Raw genomic sequence first — 21,858 nt, 5'->3', positions numbered from 1 at the left:
CTGAGCTGGGGATACATTGGCAGGTGATGACAGGCACAACTCAGGCAAGATGGTCTCCCATTGCACAAACTGGTCAGAACTAGTCTAGTTACTATATTGCATCTCAGGGTTGTCCAAACTATATTTAGCTAAGAAAGTCACTCATCCCCATGTGCACAAAAGTGATCGATAGACAAAGACAGAGAAACTGAATGAATTCTTTGCTTCAGTCTTTAAGGAAGAAGATGTAAGAGATCTACAGTGGGGGAAATAAGTATTTGATCCCTTGCTGATTTTGTAAGTTTGCCCACTGACAAAGACATGAGCAGCCCATAATTGAAGGGTAGGTTATTGGTAACAGTGAGAGATAGCACATCACAAATTAAATCCGGAAAATCACATTGTGGAAAGTATATGAATTTATTTGCATTCTGCAGAGGGAAATAAGTATTTGATCCCCCACCAACCAGTAAGAGATCTGGCCCCTACAGACCAGGTAGATGCTCCAAATCAACTCGTTACCTGCATGACAGACAGCTGTCGGCAATGGTCACCTGTATGAAAGACACCTGTCCACAGACTCAGTGAATCAGTCAGACTCTAACCTCTACAAAATGGCCAAGAGCAAGGAGCTGTCTAAGGATGTCAGGGACAAGATCATACACCTGCACAAGGCTGGAATGGGCTACAAAACCATCAGTAAGACGCTGGGCGAGAAGGAGACAACTGTTGGTGCCATAGTAAGAAAATGGAAGAAGTACAAAATGACTGTCAATCGACAAAGATCTGGGGCTCCACGCAAAATCTCACCTCGTGGGGTATCCTTGATCATGAGGAAGGTTAGAAATCAGCCTACAACTACAAAGGGGGAACTTGTCAATGATCTCAAGGCAGCTGGGACCACTGTCACCACGAAAACCATTGGTAACACATTACGACATAACGGATTGCAATCCTGCAGTGCCCGCAAGGTCCCCCTGCTCCGGAAGGCACATGTGACGGCCCGTCTGAAGTTTGCCAGTGAACACCTGGATGATGCCGAGAGTGATTGGGAGAAGGTGCTGTGGTCAGATGAGACAAAAATTGAGCTCTTTGGCATGAACTCAACTCGCCGTGTTTGGAGGAAGAGAAATGCTGCCTATGACCCAAAGAACACCGTCCCCACTGTCAAGCATGGAGGTGGAAATGTTATGTTTTGGGGGTGTTTCTCTGCTAAGGGCACAGGACTACTTCACCGCATCAATGGGAGAATGGATGGGGCCATGTACCGTACAATTCTGAGTGACAACCTCCTTCCCTCCGCCAGGGCCTTAAAAATGGGTCGTGGCTGGGTCTTCCAGCACGACAATGACCCAAAACATACAGCCAAGGCAACAAAGGAGTGGCTCAGGAAGAAGCACATTAGGGTCATGGAGTGGCCTAGCCAGTCACCAGACCTTAATCCCATTGAAAACTTCTGGAGGGAGCTGAAGCTGCGAGTTGCCAAGCGACAGCCCAGAACTCTTAATGATTTAGAGATGATCTGCAAAGAGGAGTGGACCAAAATTCCTCCTGACATGTGTGCAAACCTCATCATCAACTACAGAAGACGTCTGACCGCTGTGCTTGCCAACAAGGGTTTTGCCACCAAGTATTAGGTCTTGTTTGCCAGAGGGATTAAATACTTATTTCCCTCTGCAGAATGCAAATAAATTCATATACTTTCCACAATGTGATTTTCCGGATTTAATTTGTGATGTGCTATCTCTCACTGTTACCAATAACCTACCCTTCAATTATGGGCTGCTCATGTCTTTGTCAGTGGGCAAACTTACAAAATCAGCAAGGGATCAAATACTTATTTCCCCCACTGTACCTGTACCAGAAATGGTTTTCATGGGTGATGTGCAGGAACTAAAAGAAATCTTGGTGAACCTGGAAGACATACTGAGCCAAACCGACAAATTAAAGAGCAGCAAATCACCCGGACCGGGTGGCATGCATTCAAGGCACTGAAAGAACTCATGAAATTTCTGATCAGATGCGAGTAATCTGTAACCTGTCATTAAAGTCGTCCATACTACCTGAAGATTGGAGGGTGGCCAATGTGACGCCGATTTTTAAAAAAGGTTCCAGGAGTGATCCAGGAAATTAGAGACCGGTAAGACTAATGTCAGTGCCGGGTATAATAGTGGAAACCATTATAAAGAATAAAATTATGGAACACATAAATAAACATGGTTTAATGGGCCAAAGTCAGCATGGTTACAGCCATGGGAAGTCTTGCCTCACCAATTTGTTTGAATTCTTTGAAGGCATAAATGAAGATGTGGATAAAGATGAGCCAGTTGACGTAGTGTATCTAGATTTTCAGAAAGCTTTTCACAAAGTTCCTCATGAGAGACTCCTGAGAAAATTAGAGTCATAGGATAGGAGGCAATGTTTTGTTGTAGATTAAGAATTGATTATTGGACAGAAAACAGAGAGTAGGATTAAATGGCCATTTCTCTCAATGGAGGAGGGTGAATAATGGAGTATCACAGTGATCTGTACTGGGACTGCTGCTATTTAACATATGTATAAATGATCTGGAAATCAGAACGGTGAGCAAGTTGATTAAATTTGCAGATGACACAAAACTATTCAAGGTTGTTAAAACACATGAAAGCTATGAAATATTATAGAAAGACCTTAGGAAATTGGAAGACTGGGCATCCAAATGGCAGATGAAATTTAATGTGGATAAATGCAAAGCGATGCACATTGGGAAGAATAATCCGAATCATAGTTACATGATGTTAGGGTCCACCTTGGGGGTCAGCACCCAAGAAAAATATCTAGGTATCACTGTAGACAATACACTGAAACAGGATATTAGAAATTATTAGGAAAGGGTTGGTAAATAAGACTGAGAATACTATAATGCCTCTGTATTGCTCCATAGTGTAACCTCACCTTGAATATTGTGTTTAGTTCTGGTCGCCGTATCTCAAAAAAGATATAGTGGAATTAGAAAAGGTTCAAAGAAGAGCAACCAAAATGATAAAGGGGATGGAACTCCTCTCATATGAGGAAAGGCTAAAGAGGTTACGGCTAAGGGGGAGATATGATTGAGGTCTACAAAATCCTGAATGGTGTAGAACAAGTAGAAGTGAATCAATGTTTTACTCTTTCAAAAAGTACAGAGACTAGAAGACACCCAATGGAAGTTACATAGAAATACTTTTAAAACAAATAGGAGGAAATATTTTTCACTCAACGAATAGTTAAGCTCTAGAACTCTTTGACGGAGGATGTAGTAACAGCAGTTAGCATATCTGGGTTTTAAAAAAGTTTGGCCAAGTTCCTGGAAGAAAAGTCCATAGTCTGCTATGCCCTAGGATTGATAGTATGGAATGTTGCTACTATTTGGGTTTGTGCCAGGTAGTTGTGAGCTGGATTGGCCACTGTTGGAAACAGGATACTGGGTTACATGGACCATTGGTCTGACCCGGTATGGCTATTCTTATGTTCATTCTGTGTCGTCACACAAACAAGATGTCCTTGGGCAGAAACACAGTTTTCAGCATGCAAAGCATCAGGAAATCCTGAAGAATCTATGACAGTCTTGTTCAGAACATGGTCATGGCCTAAGTTAGGTTTTGGGCACACTAAAAGGTGACACAGGTAACACCCTTACAGATGCACTGACATCACAAAATCTGAAAAGCATTCAAGTGGGTATAGACTTTCTATAAGCCAATGTAAAGTAAGGGGAAGCCTGATCTTAGGAACCAAGTCTAAATCATTTGCAAGGGTTTGTGAAGAGCAAAGCCCAACTACTCAAATAAAAGAAAACATGCTCAGATTTCACCCAAATAAATTTTATTCAAGAGACAAAAACTATTACATGCACAAAAGTTATTAAAATAATTTACTCATACAGCCATCTATTTCACAGTCATTACTACGTCTTCTAAAAGAATAGAAAAAGGCAAAGGTGTCAACTATTACACTATCAAACAGTATAGGGCAAGACTGTAGTCTTACAAGCCAGTCTTACACAGCAAAAGTGATTCAAGTAGATCAGGACAAGACACATCACATATTTCACACAGAGGTTAAAAGTACATATGTGAATGACAGTACCTTTGCTGGGGAACTTCACAGGACTTTTGCACTTCAACATATAGTACTGGCCCTCTCTGGGTTTAGTAGAACTCTGTGGATGGAGTAAGGCTCTGGCAGGGCCTCAAACAATAATAATGTCTTTATATTGGATGTTCACAAGCTCTCTCACTGTACTTTTGATGTTTCCTACCAGAGCTATGATACTATTTCCAATTTGACAGATGCCTAGTCAGATCTCCTCAGTGCTACTGTGAAGCTCCCTTACCTCCCTTCTTTGCACTGTCATTTTGGTTGAGGGCTTTAGAGTTGTACTGGATGGTTATCCTTTCCTGAAGTGGTCTTGCTCTTCAATAATTGTCCTTTCTGATGCACGGAGACACGGTGATAAGAAAGGGCAGCATAGCAGGAGAGGTACCACAAGCAGATGGAGTCCTTGGTAGGGGTGTGCATATCTGGTGCATACAAATTGCATGTATACCTATAAATTAACGTGCATACAATCAATTTGCATGCTTAAAATTCTAGCGCACATAAAGACACATGCAAAAGGCACACAAAGAACATTTTGAAGCTGTGCACACCCCTAGTCTTTTGTATGGAAAGAACTGGGATGGTCCTGACTGGATATCCGCACCAGTTGACAGTCTGACTCCTCAGCTGAATGTTCTTATTGTGACTGCTGCTCCAGCTATACTTGGTCCATCTCCTAGTCTGTTTGAAGTCCAGTTCCTGCTCCTCCAACTCCAAAAAAGGGAGATCTGGCTCACCGCTTTTCTTTCTCTTCTACTGAGACAAACAGACATCCAGGGCTTTCTGGTGCATCTGCTTCTCTTTTTCTTGCAGGTTTAACACCATGCTCACTTCCTTCATTTTAAATTCTAGTACCAACTGAATAGACAAAGACTTCTCTCTGAAGTCATCCTAGGATGCAGCCCAGATAACAGGAACAGCAGTCCTGTGTGACATTTTGGATATATCTGTAAAGAAAAAAAGAAAACATAGTAAATCTATATGAAACCAAAAAGCAGATGATGTGGAATCCTGGAAAGTTACCTTCTCAACCCTTACTGTAGCTAGCCCACAACAGACCCAAGCTTAAGTGTGTAGATAACAACTCACCTTCTCCTTCTCTAGCTGCAGCAGTACCAAAGGCTCCCTAGAAGAACATTAAAGTGCTCTGATCCCAGTGCACTCGCTATTGTGCTGCAGTCAGAAGGCCCTCTCTAATTTTGCACAATGTGGATCTTGTCCATCATTTTGCACTTACAGTCATGGAGTGTGTTCTTGATTTGGTTGGCTATCCTTCTGAAAACTTCAAGGTTCAAGATGCTGATGGAGGCTCCTTCTATACTGTATCCTTCAAGAAGTAGAATTTTGTTTGGCCATGTCATAGTACTCCATCACCCTCTTCATGAGAATCTCATTTTTTTTAGCAAAATCTTCACATTCCAGATACAAACTTTTGTCTAGGGGAACTGAGATTCAACTCAGGTCACTTCTGAGTCTGTTCCCTTTCATCTTGTGCCCCCTTATTCCAGAACTTCCTTTCAATTGAACTAACGAACTTCCGCAAACTACTGAAGACCTATCTCTTTAGCAAGGGATACCACAAAGATAATCCAATGTGAATATACACAACTCCTCCACATATATTCAGAATTGTCTTATAGTATCTACTTGTTATACTACTATCATGTTTTTCTTTTTCATTATGTTACCCAAGATCCTTCTGTAACACTAAATGTCTATTTTCTAATATATTTCCACCACTCATGATGTATTGTAAGCCACATTGAGCCTGCAAAGAGGAGGGAAAATGTGGGATATAAATGCAATAAATAAATAAACTGCAGAAGGCTTGTGTGGCTCCCTCCCAGTCTTCCATCCTCTCACACTCAGTCAATGTCTAATGCTTACTTCTACTGCATGCCCTCTTTCACACTCCATCACCAATCGACCACCAACACCCAAACCAATAACATAGAAACATCTATACTCAAAAACTAATAGTTAGTATGGGAGTCAAGAAGGGAAAGAGACAGACATCATTACTTTCAATATCTGCCTATGAACAGGCAAATCTTCCAATGGCTAGGTCCGAAGAGATCAGCCTCCTCACAGCATTGACCAATTCAGTTCAAAGTTTTGAAGAGGGGATGTCAGGTAAGAATATTTTTAGCAGTATATAGACGAAACAGTTATATAATACATTTATTTAAAAATGAATCGTTCCAGACCTATACAGTATTTCACTTACCTCACCATTTCATGCAATGAATGCTAAAAAATGTAATTGTGTCCTAACACAAGTTGTACTAACTCAACAATTTGAAGGCACAATGAGCCTGGCACATTTTGCACAGTAGTTTGGTTTTACAGCATCAGCTCTTAAAATCAAATATTTTTTTAATGTAGTAAATTGATCTAATCACGACTGAAACCAGGAAATGGTAATAATTATTTAAAGCATATCAACATAGCCTATATCAAGTATCAGTAGTTATAATATGACAAAGTACTATATACCTTAAGAAGCAAAGAACTTTTGTAAAAGTTAATTGTGCTTTTTCCCCAGCTGCAGTTAAAACACTGCTGGGCCTACCAAAGAGCCCACATTGTTAGAATTGCTCCTGGCTGGCCCTAGCAAGTAAAGAACAAGAAGCAAAATATGGCAAAGGCTTAGAAAATGATGCAAATTGGTTTAAGGTTACTTGCGCATTTCAAGAGTACACAGAGCTGTATTACCTAAACCTACAATAAAATTCAGTACTACACACCTGTAAATATAACATTTCAAACTAGCTAGTGAACAGTAAGAGAAAATGCTCTGGATGTGTACGGCCTAATGCCATCATCCTGGAAATGTTTAATCCATTCTGTAGTGTAATAACTAATCTCTCTTAGATCACAAGACCTTTAGGGTATGTGTTATTTAGCGTTGGTTTTGTCTTTGCCATTTGCGTCCTATAAATATACTGTTTGTTCTTAATTCACATCTTTCTGCTTGACTTGCATATTTGCAATACTATTACATTGATGGTGCTACAGAAATTATATTTACCCAGTTGGCCGCATCCTCAGATCTTCTGCTGCTCCTGCCTCGACCAGTCTCTGTTCTCCTGCCTCAGCCAGCCTCAACTTTAATATGAACAACAAAAAGAAAATTCCAAAGTTCAGGGCAGAACAAGGATTGGCCGAGGCAAAGGCCGCAGCAGCAGAGGATCTGGCCGGAGCAAGGCAGATTTTCAGTGGCACTATCCGTATAGTTCTACTGAAAATTCACAGATAGGGGTTTATACTTCTAGCAGCCACGACTAAAAAAACCCTTTTGAATATCTAGCCCTGCATATTTTTGTATCACTTAGTAGAACTGGAGAAAAGGTTTGGACAAGTTCCTGGAGGAAAAGTCCATAGTCTTGTTATTGAGATGGTCATGGGGGAAGCCACTGCTTGCCCACAGATTGGCAGCATGGAATGTTGCTACTAATTGGGTTTCTGTCAGGCACTTGTGACCTGGATTGGCCACTGCTGGAAGCAGGACCATTGGTCTGACCCAGTATGGCTATTTTGATGTTCTTTTTAAAATTTCTTCCACTTATGTTATAGATAATGTAACTAATAACCAATCATTTATATAGTTTAGAAATTATAACTACCTATTAGTTTAACATTTATACCTATATTTAGGGTCAATAATTAGTTTAATACTACACTTATCACATTCTTCAGATTTTTAAAAAGCAAAGCATATTGGCTCATAACTGAGAAAAAAATAAAACCACAATAACAAAATTCAATCTGAACACACATAGTAAAAGACAACGTTAAATTAATATTTTAAAACGCATCAGATGCTAGAAAGATAAACAATACGAGAAACATCATTAAAAATGGGGTTCTCAAAATTCTCAGTTACTATAATTGACAACACCCATATTTATCCGATCGAGCATATATTCCATATACAGTGTAATCATTAATCTTCGCTGGTTAATAAAGAATTAATATCTGTTCTCTGGCCTTTCTGAAATTCCGTATTTCAGAAAGCATCCATTCCTTTAAAGACAGTGCATCTACAGGCTGTCGCAATATAATAAGATAACCATAGGCTGTCGGAGAGCCCACACAAACAAAGGCTGTCTGCAGGCAGCCTCCTTCAAAACCAAGAAATAAAACAGAGTGCATTCTGACGATTAGAATGCTTGCTCTTTTTCATCCAGAAGCAGCCAAGCAGTATCAGCATGTCGTGAATTCCCATTTAAGAACATTAGAAAATGCTAATCTGCCAGATTCACCAGTGTTGCCGACTGAGCCTATATTCCGAAACGTAACGTTCCGAGGTAAGGAAACTCCATCGATTCAAAGGCGATGAATACAACCTTATTTTAGAGTTGGGCGCAGTCTGGTTCCAGTGACAAGGACGAAGGAAAAGCACAGAGACCTTTTCTTACCTGAGCCAAACCTGCTTTCTCAACTGTTAACTCTAGATCTGACTGGCGTTTTACAACATCAGGTTTCAATCAGCTATATTCAACTTTCTTGTGAGAAGCATTAACGGGAGGCAACTGTACACTTCCTGTTTAAAAATAAAAAAGAGCTGCGAATCCAGAGAGTCTGCGGAGAGTGAGGTTTCTGATTGCACAACAGCCTCTCGCCATTGTCAGCAATTCGCAGCTCTTCCGCCTTCTCGCCACTGGACTTTCTATCCCGTCTCTTGCCTCCTTTTCTCCCTTGAAGACTTCAAAGCCAGTTTGAGATTGCTTAGCTTCATTAAGTTTCGTTATTCAAACACACTTTGATAAGCAATCTTTCAAATCCCAAATATTGGATTTACTATGAATTGTACTTATAAATAATTTGCAAAGCAAATTGGGATTTTTTTTTTTTTACATAAAAGGGTAAAATGCCTTTTACCTTAATACAAAGACTCGAGGCTTACGCTAAGAAACACCGTACTAGTAACGAGCGTCTGCAATTTAGCAATGAAATGAACCTGCACATAATTTACACAGCATTTCAAAGGTCAGCTGGAAATATGCACTGCCTTCTTAGGATTTTGATGTTTACAGCCTATGGATTACAATCTCGTTGATTTACAGAGCTATACTGAAGCCTGTTTGCCTTAGTTGGGGGAAAGGAAAGTGGGCCTTTTACTAGTTTTAGCAAGGCTGTACAATCGGTTTGTGGTTGAGGCAGCAGAGTTCTTGTTGTTCCTTTACTCCTGGGGGAATTCTGCACACAATAATTTTCAAATTCTGCAAAATTCTTTGCTAAACACTACATTCAGTCTTGGCTTTTTGCTCAGAAATTGATTCTAAACCCAGTCGAGACCATAGCCTGTTGGGTGACCAGGATTATATCTCTTCCAGCCCCTTCAATTCCTCTTTTGCTTTTTGATCATCTCCTGTAGTCAGCCAAATCCTTCCGCTATCTTGGTGTTATACTTGATTTGCAACTTTTGTTTGCCCAACGTATTTCTTCTGTTGTGAAGTCAGGCTTCACTCTCCTCTCTGGAAACTTTATGCTGTCGGTTCTTATTTTGATTTGCCTCTTTACACTGTCTAGTACATGCCTTCATTATTTTTTAAAGATGGATTACTGTAATTCTATCTTCGCTGGCTTGTCCAATTGAAGCGACTCCAAACACTGCAATTCTGCTGCTCATTTCCTTTGCTTGGCTAAAGTTCTGATCATGTCACCCCATTTTTGCATCTTCACTGGTTGCCTTTTCTCTACAGAGTATTTTTCAAGATTCTTTGTTTGGTTCACCGAGCTTAACACACTGGTTCTCCTGCTTTTCTTTCCACCTTGATTATTCCATACACTCCTAGGCAATTACATTCCTTGGATTCCCACTGGTTAGTTCTCCCTGCTCCCAAAATGGCTCATTTAGAATCCACTTGACATACTGCTTTTTACTTCTTGGGCCTGAAACTCTGGAACGATCACCTGCCGTTTATATGGTCTGAGCCTTTGTTTAAAACCTTTAAGTCTCTGCTTGTCTTTATTTTTCCCAAGCTTTTGGCATGGAACAACAGTGATTCTCCTGTGTTCAGGGTCTTGAGCAGGGACCATCCTTCTATGTTAAACTGTACAGCGCTGCGTAACCCTAGTAGCGCTTTAGAAATGTTAAGTAGTAGTAGGGTCTGGCTGTTATTATTTAATTTTGTGTATGCCCTTGGATTGTGCGTTCCTTTTCTATCATTAATGGAGTTCCTTTATGTGTTTTAATTTATGTAACTTAGTTTTCTTTTGTAAACCGCTTTGACCTGCTTGTCCAGAAAGAGCAGTATAATAAGTTTTAACAAACATAAACAAATAAACTTTACAGAATTCCATCATAATGCCTGAAATCCCTTCCTGCCTTTTCTTAGGCTCCAGCCTCCTTAGTTCCCTCTCTCCCCATAATTGTCTGCCCCCAAAATCTTCTCCCGCATGCAATACCCCAACCTCTCACATGGCACATCCTCAGATTTGATCGCCCACATAGTAGTGGCACACCTTCAGCTTGCTGTTCCCACCCCCATTGCACAATCTCAGCATTCTCTACCCCCCCCCCCCCATCCTCATGGCACACTCTGTCCCTGCTCTGTCCTCTCACCCTCCCACTCTTCATGGTGCACTCACACCTTGCTCTGCCTCCCCAAACTCCAATTACCATTGCACACTCACCTTACACGGACCTTACGCGGCACCTAGATAAGATTAGGAACCGGCCGTCTTGGTACACGTGGGTACCAACGAAGTAGGAAAATGTGGGAGAGACGTTCTGGAAGCTAAATTTAGGCTTTTAGGAAGGAAGCTCAAAGCCAGATCCTCTAGGGTAGCATTTTCTGAAATACTACCTGTTCCACGCACAGGGCCCAAGCGACAGGCAGAGATCCGGAGTCTCAACGCGTGGATGAGACGATGGTGTGGGGAGGAGGGTTTTGGATTTGTCAGGAACTGGTCAGCATTCTGGGGAAGGGAGAGCCTATTCCGATCTGATGGGCTTCACCTTAACCAGGGTGGGACCAGGCTGCTGGCGTCAACTTTTAAAAAGGAAATAAGAGCAGCTTTTAAACTAGAAACGGGGGGGAAGGCCGACAGTTGCTCAAAAGCGCATGGTTTGGAAGATATCTTTTGAGGATATCACCCAGATAGGGAAAAAAGGGTTACTTGTGAGTAAGGACAACAAAGAAATCATAGAGGATCAGATAGACTTAAATAAAATTAATAATGACCAGATGGAAGACAACATATTAATAATGCCAAGTATTAAACGTAATAATAATCAGAACAACAAGCATACATTGAAATGTCTATACGCAAATGCCAGGAGCCTGAGGCATAAGATGGGAGAGCTGGAGTACATTGCGCACAATGAAAAACTGGATATCATAGGCATCTCTGAGACCTGGTGGAAGGAAGATAACCAATGGGACACAGTCATACAGGGCTACAAATTATATTGCAGCGATAGGGTGGATAGGATTGGAGGAGGGGTAGTGCTGTATGTAAATGAGAACCTTGACTCAGATAGGCTGCAAATATTGCAGGAGACAAAACCCCGACTGGAATCCTTGTGGATTAAAATTCCATGATAGGAGTGTACTACCGTCCGCCTGGCCAAGACGAGCAGACGGATGCGGCAATGACAAGGGAAATTAGGGAAGCGAATAAAAAGGGCAATGTAATATTAATGGGTGACTTCAATTATCCGGATATAGATTGGGTGAATGAAACATCGGTACACGCAAGGGAGGTGAAATTTCTTGATGAAATCAAGGACAGCTTCATGGAACAGCTGGTTCAGGAGCCGATGAGAGAAGGGAAAATACAAGACTTAATCATTAGTGGGGCTCATGATCTGGTTCGGGGGGTAACGGTGCGAGGGCCGCTTGATAACAGTGATCATAATATGATCGGTTTTGATATTGGCTACGAAGTAAGTGAACTCAGGAAATCAAATTCACTAGCGTTTAACTTTAAAAAAGGAGACTACGATAAAATGAGGAGAACGGTGAAAAAAAGACTGAGGGGAGCAGCTGAAAGGGTAAAAAACTTGAATCAGGCGTGGATGCTGTTCAAAAACACCATCCTAGAAGTACAGGACAAATATATTCCGCGTATTAGAAAAAGAGGAAAAAAACCCAAACATCAGCCGGCGTGGCTAAACGGTAAGGTAAAGGAAGCTATTAGAGCTAAAAAACAATCCTTCAGAAAATGGAGAAGGGAACCGACGGAAGACAATAAGATAAAGCATAAGGAATGTCAAGCCAAATGCAAAAAGGAGATAAGGAGGGCTAAGGAGGACTTTGAAAAAAAGTTAGCGATAGAAGCGAAAACACACAGCAAAAATATTTTTAGGTATATTAAAAGCAGAAAGCCGGCTAAAGAATCGGTAGGGCCGCTGGACGACGGTGGTGTAAAGGGGCGATCAGGGAAGACAAAGCTGTAGCGGAGAAATTAAATGAATTCTTTGCTTCGGTCTTCACCAAGGAGGATTTGGGAGGGATACCGGTGCCGGAAAAGGTATTTGAAGCGGACGAGTCGGAAAGACTAAATGATTTCTCTGTAAACTTGGAGGATGTAATGGGGCAGTTCTGCAAACTAAAAAGTAGTAAATCGCCAGGTCCGGATGGTATTCATCCCAGAGTATTAATAGAGCTGAAAAATGAACTTGTGGAGCTGCTGTTAGTAATATGCAATTTATCCCTAAAATCAGGTGTGGTACCGGAAGATTGGAGGGTGGCCAATGTAACGCCGATTTTTTAAAAGGGTTCCAGAGGAGATCCGGGAAATTATAGACCGGTGAGTCTGACGTCGGTGCCGGGAAAAATGGTGGAGGCTATTATTAAGAATAAAATTATGGAGCACGAACAAAAGCATGGGCTGCTGAGACAAAGTCAGCACGGATTTAGTGAAGGGAAGTCTTGCCTCACAAATCTACTGCATTTTTTCGAGGGGGTGAACAAGCATGTGGACAAAGGGGAGCTGGTGGATATTGTATATCTAGATTTTCAGAAGGCGTTTGACAAAGTGCCTCATGAAAGACTCCAAAGGAAACTGGAGAGTCATGGGATCAGAGGCAGTATATTATTATGGATTAAGAGCTGGTTAAAAGACAGGAAGCAGAGAGTAGGGTTCAATGGTCAGTATTCTCAATGGAGAAGGGTAGTTAGTGGGGTCCCTCAGGGGTCTGTGCTGGGACCGCTGCTTTTTAACATATTTACAAATGACCTTGAGATGGGAGTAACTAGTGAGGTAATTAAATTCGCAGATGTCACAATGTTAATCCAGGGTCGTCTCGTCGCGGGAGGAGTGTGAAAGATTACAAGAGGACCTCGTGAGACTGGGGGATTGGGCGTCCAAATGGCAGATGAAGTTCTACGTTGACAAGTGCAAAGTGATGCACGTGGGAAGGAGGAACCCGAATTACGGCTATGTCATGCAAGGTTCCGCTCAATGTGCTGCGGCGGCTAAGAAGGCGAACAGAATGTTGAGTATTATTAGAAAAGGGATGGAAAACAAGCATGAGGATGTTATAATGCCGTTATATCGCTCCATGGTGCGACCGCACCTGGAGTACTGTGTTCAGTTCTGGTCGCCTCATCTCAAAAAAGATATAAAGGAATTGGAGAAGGTGCAGAGAAGGGCGACGAAAATGATAAAAGGGATGGGACGACTACCTTATGAGGAGAGGTTAAGACGGCTAGGACTCTTTAGCCTAGAGAAAAGGCGGCTGAGGGGTGATATGATAGAGGTCTACAAAATAATGGGGTAGAGCGGACAGATGTGAAGCGTTTGTTTACGCTTTCTAACAATAATAGAACTAGGGGACACAAGATGAAATTAGAATGTGGTAGGTTTAAAACAAATTGGAGAAAGTTTTTCTTTACTCAGTGTGTGGTTACACTCTGGAACTCTTTGCCGGAGAAGGTAGTGACGGCAGCTGGCCTTGCTGAGTTTAAAGGGGGTCTGGACAGATTCCTGAAGGAAAAGTCCATTGATCGTTATTAAATTCTGGGTTTTTGCCAGGTTCTTGGGGCCTGGATTGGCCGCTGTCGGAGACAGAGTGCTGGGCTTGATGGACCTTTGGTCTTTTCCCAGCATGGCAATGCTTATGTGCTTTACTGTGCTCCCAATCCCCCATTACATGCTCATTTTTGCACAATGGTTCATGCAAGTGCGCTGTATAAGGAAAAAGTACGCACTCTAAGAAGAGTGTGCCACGATGCACATAGTGTACCCTCTTTAAAAAAAAAAAAAAAAAAAAAAAAAGAGTATAACAACCTTGATTCCAGAATGAAAAAAAACCTGGAAAAAAAGGACACAAATGTTTTCTGGCTGCCTATCCCTAGAGGTTACCTAATATGAAGAGCAGGCAGACTTGGGCACACATAGTAGATGATGACGGCAGAAAAAGACCTGCACGGTCCATCCAGTCTGCCCAAGAAGATAAATTCATATGTGCTACTTTTTTATTTGTACTGTCCTCTTCAGTGCACAGACCATATAAGTCTGGCCAGCCCTATCCCCGCCTCCCAACCACCAGCTCTGGCACGGACCCTATAAGTTTGCCCAGCACTATCCCTGCCTCCCACCACCGGCTCTGGCACAGACCGTATAAGTCTGTCCAGCACTATCCCCGCCTCCCAACCACCAGCCCCAGCACAGACCGTATATGTCTGCCCAGCACTAGCCCCGCCTCCCAACCACCAGCTCTGCCACCCATTCTAGGCTAAGCTCCTGAGGATCCCTTCCTTCTGCACAGGATTCCTTTATGTTTATCCCACGCATGTTTGAATTCCGTTACCGTTTTCATTTCCACCACCTCCCGCAGGAGGGCATTCCAAGCATCCACCACTCTCTCTGTGAAAAAATACTTCCTGACATCTTGAGTCTGCCCCCCTTCAATCTCATTTCATGCCCTCTCGTTCTACCGCCTTCCCATCTCCGGAAAAGGTTTGTTTGCGGATTAATACCTTTCAAATATTTGAACGTCTGTATCATATCACCCCTGTTCCTCCTTTCCTCCAGGGTATACATGTTCAGGTCCGCAAGTCTCTCCTCATACGTCTTGTAACGCAAATCCCCTACCATCCTCATAGCTTTTCTTTGCACCTTTCAGATACGTTACATATCCTTAGAGGAATGAGAAAACTGTGTAGGCCAAAATGATCCTGATTTCCTAACTTCCACTATGTTACTATGAATGAGTTTTTATCATGGTCCGTTGTGGACACTTTATATAAAAAGTACACTTCTTAATATATTCTGGATACTTTCCCTCCTTATATTATGAAATCTGCTTCAAGTAATTGAAGTCCAATAACATACATTTAAAAGTAATTTTAAATGTATGTTATTGGACTGGTTACATAGCGCATTAGATTTAGGGGAGTTTCCCCTGGACTTGGGAGACATTATTACTCCTATTATGAAGAATAGCAAAGATCCTAGTAACTTAATTTCAATGTATAGGCCAATAGCCTCTATACCACTTTTCTGCAAGCAGATGGAAGTGGCCCACCAGTTGTCTGATTATTTTGATTGGCATAGTATTCTCCACTCTTCACAATCTGGATTTAGGTCAAACTTCAGCACCGAGATTCATTGACAGATCATGCTTGTAAACTACTGAATGAAGGCAGGAAAGCTCTGGTGCTGCAGTTTGACCTATCCAGTGCTTTTGACTTAGTGGACCTCAAAATTCTTCAGTCTTTGGAAAGTCTAGGAGTTCCTAGGAAGGTACTCAACTGGTTTTCTGTTTTGTTTTTTGAAATCTCGATATAATAAAGTTAGATAGTAATTTGTCAGAAAAGTGGAGTAATCCCAGTGGAATTCCACAGGGATTCCCACTGTACCCTCTCCTGTTTAATGTCTATAGCCTATATGCATTCTTTGGGCTATGCATTGGAGAGGTTAGGGGTTTACTTCTGTTATGCTGATGACATCATAGTTATGGTTCCCATTACATCAGTGGTTGCATCTTACTCAGTTACTTCATATCATCATCGATACTCTAGATTTCTGGATGAAAAAGCATAAGCTTACGATGAATACAGAAAAAAACCCACATTCTTATTGATTAGTCATTCTACATTGGAAAAGGAAAAAAAAATGTTAGGATTAAACAGGTCCTTTATCATTTTTCTCCATCTTTACAAGTGCTAGGCATTTTACTGGACTCTTAAGTTATCATTTGAATCCTATGTAAATACACTTACGCAAACAGCCTTTTTCATTATGCACAATCTTTGGTGGGTTCACAAGTACTTTGATCAAGACCATTTTTATTTGATAGTACAATCATTGATCCTAAGTATGCTGGATTATTGTATCATCATCTACTTAGGATCCCCAAAACAATTACTGAAGTGGTTGCACTTCATTCAGATTACTGTGCTCCATCTGATTCACTCCTTGAAAAATAATGATCGTGTATCTCAGTATTATATAATGAAAAATTATGCCTTACCTGATAATTTTCTTTCCTTTAGTTGCAGCAGATGAATCCAGAGACAGGTGGGTTGTTACCACATTGAGGGAAGCCGATTCGTATTAAATTTACTACTTTGTAGATTCATCGCATGCCCCCTAGTCCTAGTATTTTTGGAAAAAGAGTAAACAAATGATTCACGTCTACCCGTTCCACTCCACTCATTATTTTATAGACCTCTATCATATTTCCCTTCAGCCGTCTCTTCTCCAAGCTGAAGAGCTGGAGACGCTTCAGCCTTTCCTCATAGGGAAGTCGTCCTATCCCCTTTATCATTTTCGTCGCCTTTCTCTGTACCTTTTCTAATTTCACTATATCTTTTTTGAGATGCGGTGACCAGAATTGAACACAATATTCGAGGTGTGGTCGCACCATGGACCGATACAAAGGCATTATAATGTCCTCACTTTTGTTTTCCATTCCTTTCCTAATAATACCTAACATTCTATTTGCTTTCTTGGCCACCGCAGCACACTGAGCAGAGCATTTCAATGTATCATCCTAACGTGGAACCTTGCATTATGTAGCTATGGTTCGGGTTCCTCTTTCCCACATGCATCACTTTGCACTTGCTCACATTAAACGTCATCTGCCATTTACACGCCCAGTCTTGTAAGGTCCTCTTGTTACCAGATCAGGCAGAACAGCAACAAGATAAACACACCAGACACCAAAAAGGTTGTAGCTGAGGCAATGAAGTAGGGAGAAGTTCCTGGTGTTAAAGTGAAGGCGTCTGACGTCAGAGTAGGCATGCCCAAAGTGTAGGCGCGTCCAAGGTGTAGAAGTCAGACGGAAAGTATTAAGTTTGTCTGAGGGGAGAAGGCTTGACTCCATACTTGATGTCTCAGGTACATGGCACATATATATTTTTGAATTTCCTTCCAACCAAGAGATAGATGGAGAAACCCTCTCACGTTTTACTCATGATTGGTCTCCTGTTGACATAACGTAGAATATAAAAGTTCAAACGTCAACCGGGCATTTGTGAGATCAACAAGAGCAGGAGAATTAACAACACCCTCAGAATCAGCAAAGTAAGAGGAATAACCAAGTTATGCGAGTGAATATGTTTATCTTTTGGATTAATTCTGTGTTATTCTTTATAGATTGGCCCATGGATGTTTTATACCGCATGTCCCTGTAGCAGTAAGCAAAATGCTGGCCACTGTCAGAAATAGGAGCGGTGTTCTAAGGGCTTTGCAGAAAGCTAAGTACTGATAAAAATATTTTGAATAAAGTTCATTAAGTTTCTGAATAAATTAAAAAGAAGAATACACAGGAGATTTTTATGCCGATTGATTTTAAACCCATTTAAGACCTATAAAATTCTTATGTGGTCTGGGTTCACTGAGGCTTTTTCCTCCTTCTGTTTTTCCTCTTATATTGTTTGTCTATGATAGAGTGTGAGGTTAGTTTGAATTATTAATGTATTGGACGCCACTACCTTCTTATTGTGTAATTAGTCACAGCTGAAGCAGCAAATCCAGTTCTGAACTAAACTCTTCTCCTGCTGAAGCAGCAAATCCAGTTCCAAACTAAACTCTTCTCCTGCTGAACCTTTGCATTGCTGCTGGAGGCCATTGATCCAGAACCAGAGTTCCCCATTTTCTCATGAACTGAGAAAAAACTTCATTCAACAGTTCTCACTCTCCTGGGTCTGGGGAGTTCCTGTTCAGATAATCCACTTGAATATTCAAGATCCCTGCAATGTGAGCCACTGAGATCAAAGGAATATGTCTCTCCACCCATTGAAACAACAGGTGAGCCTCTAGAGACAGCTTTTTTTTTTTGTTACATTTGTACCCCGCGCTTTCCCTCTCATGGCAGGCTCAATGCGGCTTACATGGGGCAATGGAGGGTTAAGTGACTTGCCCAGAGTCATAAGGAGCTGCCTGTGCCTGAAGTGGGAATCAAACTCAGTTCCCCAGGACCAAAGTCCACTACCCTAACCACTAGGCCACTCCTCCACTAGCTTGGCACTGAGAGCCCCCTTGCCTATTTATGTAAGGCACTACTGCAATATTGCCTGATAGAATCCTTACTGGACTGCCTTGAAGTAAGAAAAAGCCGGCAAACCACTCTGAGTTCCAGATGATTGATTGGCCAAATTGACCTCCAACCTGGACCACAGCTGGAGACATTGAGTTCCACTCCCTGATAAAGTTTGCATCCATAGGCACCACAATTCATAGATACCACAATCCAGGTTGGGGTAGCAAAGAAATTCCTCTTGCAAAGATTGCTCAACTGAAGCCACCAGGCCATGCTGAGTTTCACCTGTGGGGACCACAACAGTGGGAGGGAAGAGAGAGGGAGAGATTTTGGACCTAGGGTGGAGGGGGAAGGAAGGAGACTAGAAGGATTAGACTTTCTTTCACAATTGAATTTCAGAACTGATACAGAGAAGGGTGATGAAAATGATAAAGGGGATGGGACGTCCCTAAGAGAAAAGGTTTATGAGGCTAGGGCTCTTCAGCTTGGAGAAGAAATGGCTGAGGGGGATATACGATAGATTATTAAATACTGAGTGGAGTGAAAATGGTAGACGTGAGTCACTTGTTTACCTTTTCCAAAAATACAAGGACTAGCAGGCATGCAATGAAGCTACTAAGCAGTAAATTTAGAACAAATTGAAGAAAATATTTCTTCACTCACAAACAAATTCTATATATGGCGCCTAGAGTTCCACGTGTTAAAGTGGGCACGCATCCAATTTAATATGCGTAACTTAATTGAATGAGCCAATCATCACTGATAATTGGTGATAACCAATTATCAGCACTGTCTCTAATTAGGATTTATACTCATATCATCATATTCTATAATCTGCACGTAAATCCCAACATGCAAAACCATTTGGGGGAATAGATACAGGCATTCTGCGGGAGTTCCTAAATTTTATGCATGTACATATAAAATTGCGCCTAACTGTAGGTGCCTACAACCAGGCCTGCTCATAGCAGACCTAACTGAAGGTGCCTGTAGTTAGGCGCAGTTATGTGCTAAGTGTGATCCTATAAAGGACGCATACCCCTTCTAGAATCGCTCTAAGTGTGTTAAAATTTTCAGCACCAATTTTTAGGTGCTACTTATAGAATTTGGCCCTCAACTTGTACTTAAACTCTGGAATTTGTTGCCAGAGAATGTTGTTAGCTTAGGAGGGTTTGAAAAATGTTTGGATAAATTCTTGAAAGAAAAATCCACAAGCCATTATTAAGATGGACTTGGGAAACTCCACAGCTTTTTTTCTAGGATAAGGAGCATAAAATTAGTTTTACTCTTTTCCTACATTGCCAAGTACTTGTGACCTGGATTGGCCACTGTTGGATCTTGATGGCAAGGCTTATATTCTTATTAGACTACTATAACACATTGTATTTAGGTTTACCCGAGAGCAGATTACATGTACAACAGATTGCGCGGAATGCTGCTACATGACTACTACTAATCATTTCTATAGTGCTGCTAGATGTACGCAGCACTGTACACATTATATACAGGTACTTTCTATGTCCCTAGAGGGTTTACAATCTAAGTTTCTGTACCTGGGACAATGGAGGGTTAAGTAACTTGCGCAAGGAGCTGCAGTGGGAATCGAATCCAGGTTAACAGGATGCACTAGCCATTAGTCCACTCCTCCACTCTTACCTAATGTACCTCAATTTACTCATGTTACTTCCATCTTAAAAGAGTTGCATTGGTTGCCTATCCAGTGGAGAATAAAATTTAAAGTATAAACTTTGATTGACAAGGCATTGAACGATTAAACTCATTAAAGATTTATCGCCCTGAATGTGCCCTACACTCCGCAGATAAACTGCTACTTGATGTATCTTCTTTCCATCACATAAGATTAAATGAATATCATTCTTCTATATTCTGTGTTGAGGGTGCTATATTGTGGGTGGGCAGTAGAGTGACACGGTAACAGCTACCAAGCTGATACCACAGAAACCATGGTAATTATCACAGTAATGAAGAACAATTAAAAAAATTACATGGTAATACCATGGTAACGGTTAAGTGTTATGCAGTAGTGCCTTGTGAACGGGAAATGAAATAACGGTAATTCTGCAGCTGCAGACAGGTATAGCTATGAGTGATCACCAATCAGGTTAGCCTGCACAGCTCTCATATTAGCGCCTTAGCAGTGTGGACAGTAAGTGCTTCTTGTGAGATGTTAGTTGGAAGTCAGGCACCAGAAACCTCCGCCACTAAGCTTTTCAGCTTATCTCTGCAGTCTCTCTGCTCAGAGTCGCTCATACCTGCCTCCATGGTCCACGCACACCGGTCTGGTGCTGCCTTTAATTTAGTGTCTGCCTTCCTCTTCTCCCATCCCCCATGGCCAACAAGCACTGCAACAGCCAGCTTGGTCCTCTTCTCCAGCATCATATGCACAGTGATCAGAGCTTCTGTGAGGAAGCTCAGGTTTAAAAAAAAAAATTAAAAGTTTTGATGAAAAGTTTTACTAATATGCATACTTTCCTCTTTCAAGAATTCTTTTTACTATTTTATGATATTGTCTTGCTTATTTGATTTATAGGTATTAGATTATATGTTGCTTTAGAATTCATTTGCATATTATTTATGTATTAACTAAGGTGAAGTCCCAGGATACATGACAGACCTTATAGACCTACCTCATAGAAACATAACCAGATCATCTCAAACATACCTAAACCTCCACTACCCAAACTGCAAAGCACTCAAATACAAAGCAACCTATCCATCCAGCTTCTCCTACATAAGCACACAACCAGGGGCGTATCTGAGGTTCAGCGGTAGGGGGGGCAGGGGCTAGAGTGAGGGGGCACATTATAACCCCCCCCCCACCGCCGTTAACCCTCCCCCGCCTACCGCCAACCCTTTCCACGCCTACCGCGGTCACCTACCCCCCGAGGTCCGCTCCTGCCGTTTTTTAAAAATATTAATTCAGCTGGCGGGGGACCCCAACCCCCGCCAGCCCAGCCGAGGTCTTTAACTTCTTCATCCTCGTGCTGTTCCTGCAATGCATCCTTCCAGTTGGACGGAGTTTGACGTCGCAGCACATTGACGTCCTGCACGTACAACGTGCTGCGACGTCAAACTCCGTCCAACTGGAAGGATGCATTGTAGGAACAGCACGAGGATGAAGAAGTTAAAGACCTCGGCTGGGCTGGCGGGGGTTGGGGTCCCCGCCAGCTGAAGTAATATTTTAAAAAACCTGCAGGAGCGGACCTCGGGGGTAGGTGACTGCGGTAGGCGGGGGAGGGTTAACGGCGGTAGGGGGGTCCAGGGCGAAATCTGCGGGGGCCCAGGCCCCTGTG

At 41.9% G+C, this 21,858-nt stretch overlaps 1 protein-coding gene across 8 annotated transcripts in view; it reads right to left on the bottom strand.

Moving 5' to 3' along the window:
• Nucleotides 1-21,858, bottom strand: part of LRRC8D (leucine rich repeat containing 8 VRAC subunit D) — a 96,684-nt gene that overhangs the window by 44,343 nt on the left and 30,483 nt on the right. The window contains exons 1-2 of one of the 8 annotated variants that reach the window (XR_003942478.1): nucleotides 8,520-8,806; nucleotides 3,826-5,045 (exon numbers count right to left, since the gene is read on the bottom strand). The exons of 4 other annotated variants lie outside the window; for them this stretch is intronic. The gene's annotated coding sequence lies outside the window, so the exon portion shown is untranslated. Of the gene's footprint in view, nucleotides 1-3,825; nucleotides 5,046-8,519; nucleotides 8,807-8,982; nucleotides 9,005-21,858 lie in introns of those variants that run through there. 3 more of the 8 variants (XM_030206376.1, XM_030206375.1, XR_003942479.1) reach the window with 3 other exon arrangements.

The sequence above is a fragment of the Microcaecilia unicolor genome, chromosome 6 (genome assembly GCF_901765095.1).
Source record: "Microcaecilia unicolor chromosome 6, aMicUni1.1, whole genome shotgun sequence".
NCBI lineage: Eukaryota > Metazoa > Chordata > Amphibia > Gymnophiona > Siphonopidae > Microcaecilia > Microcaecilia unicolor.
Note: the sequence above shows the minus strand (reverse complement) of the source record. Positions and strands in the feature narration are given on the sequence as shown.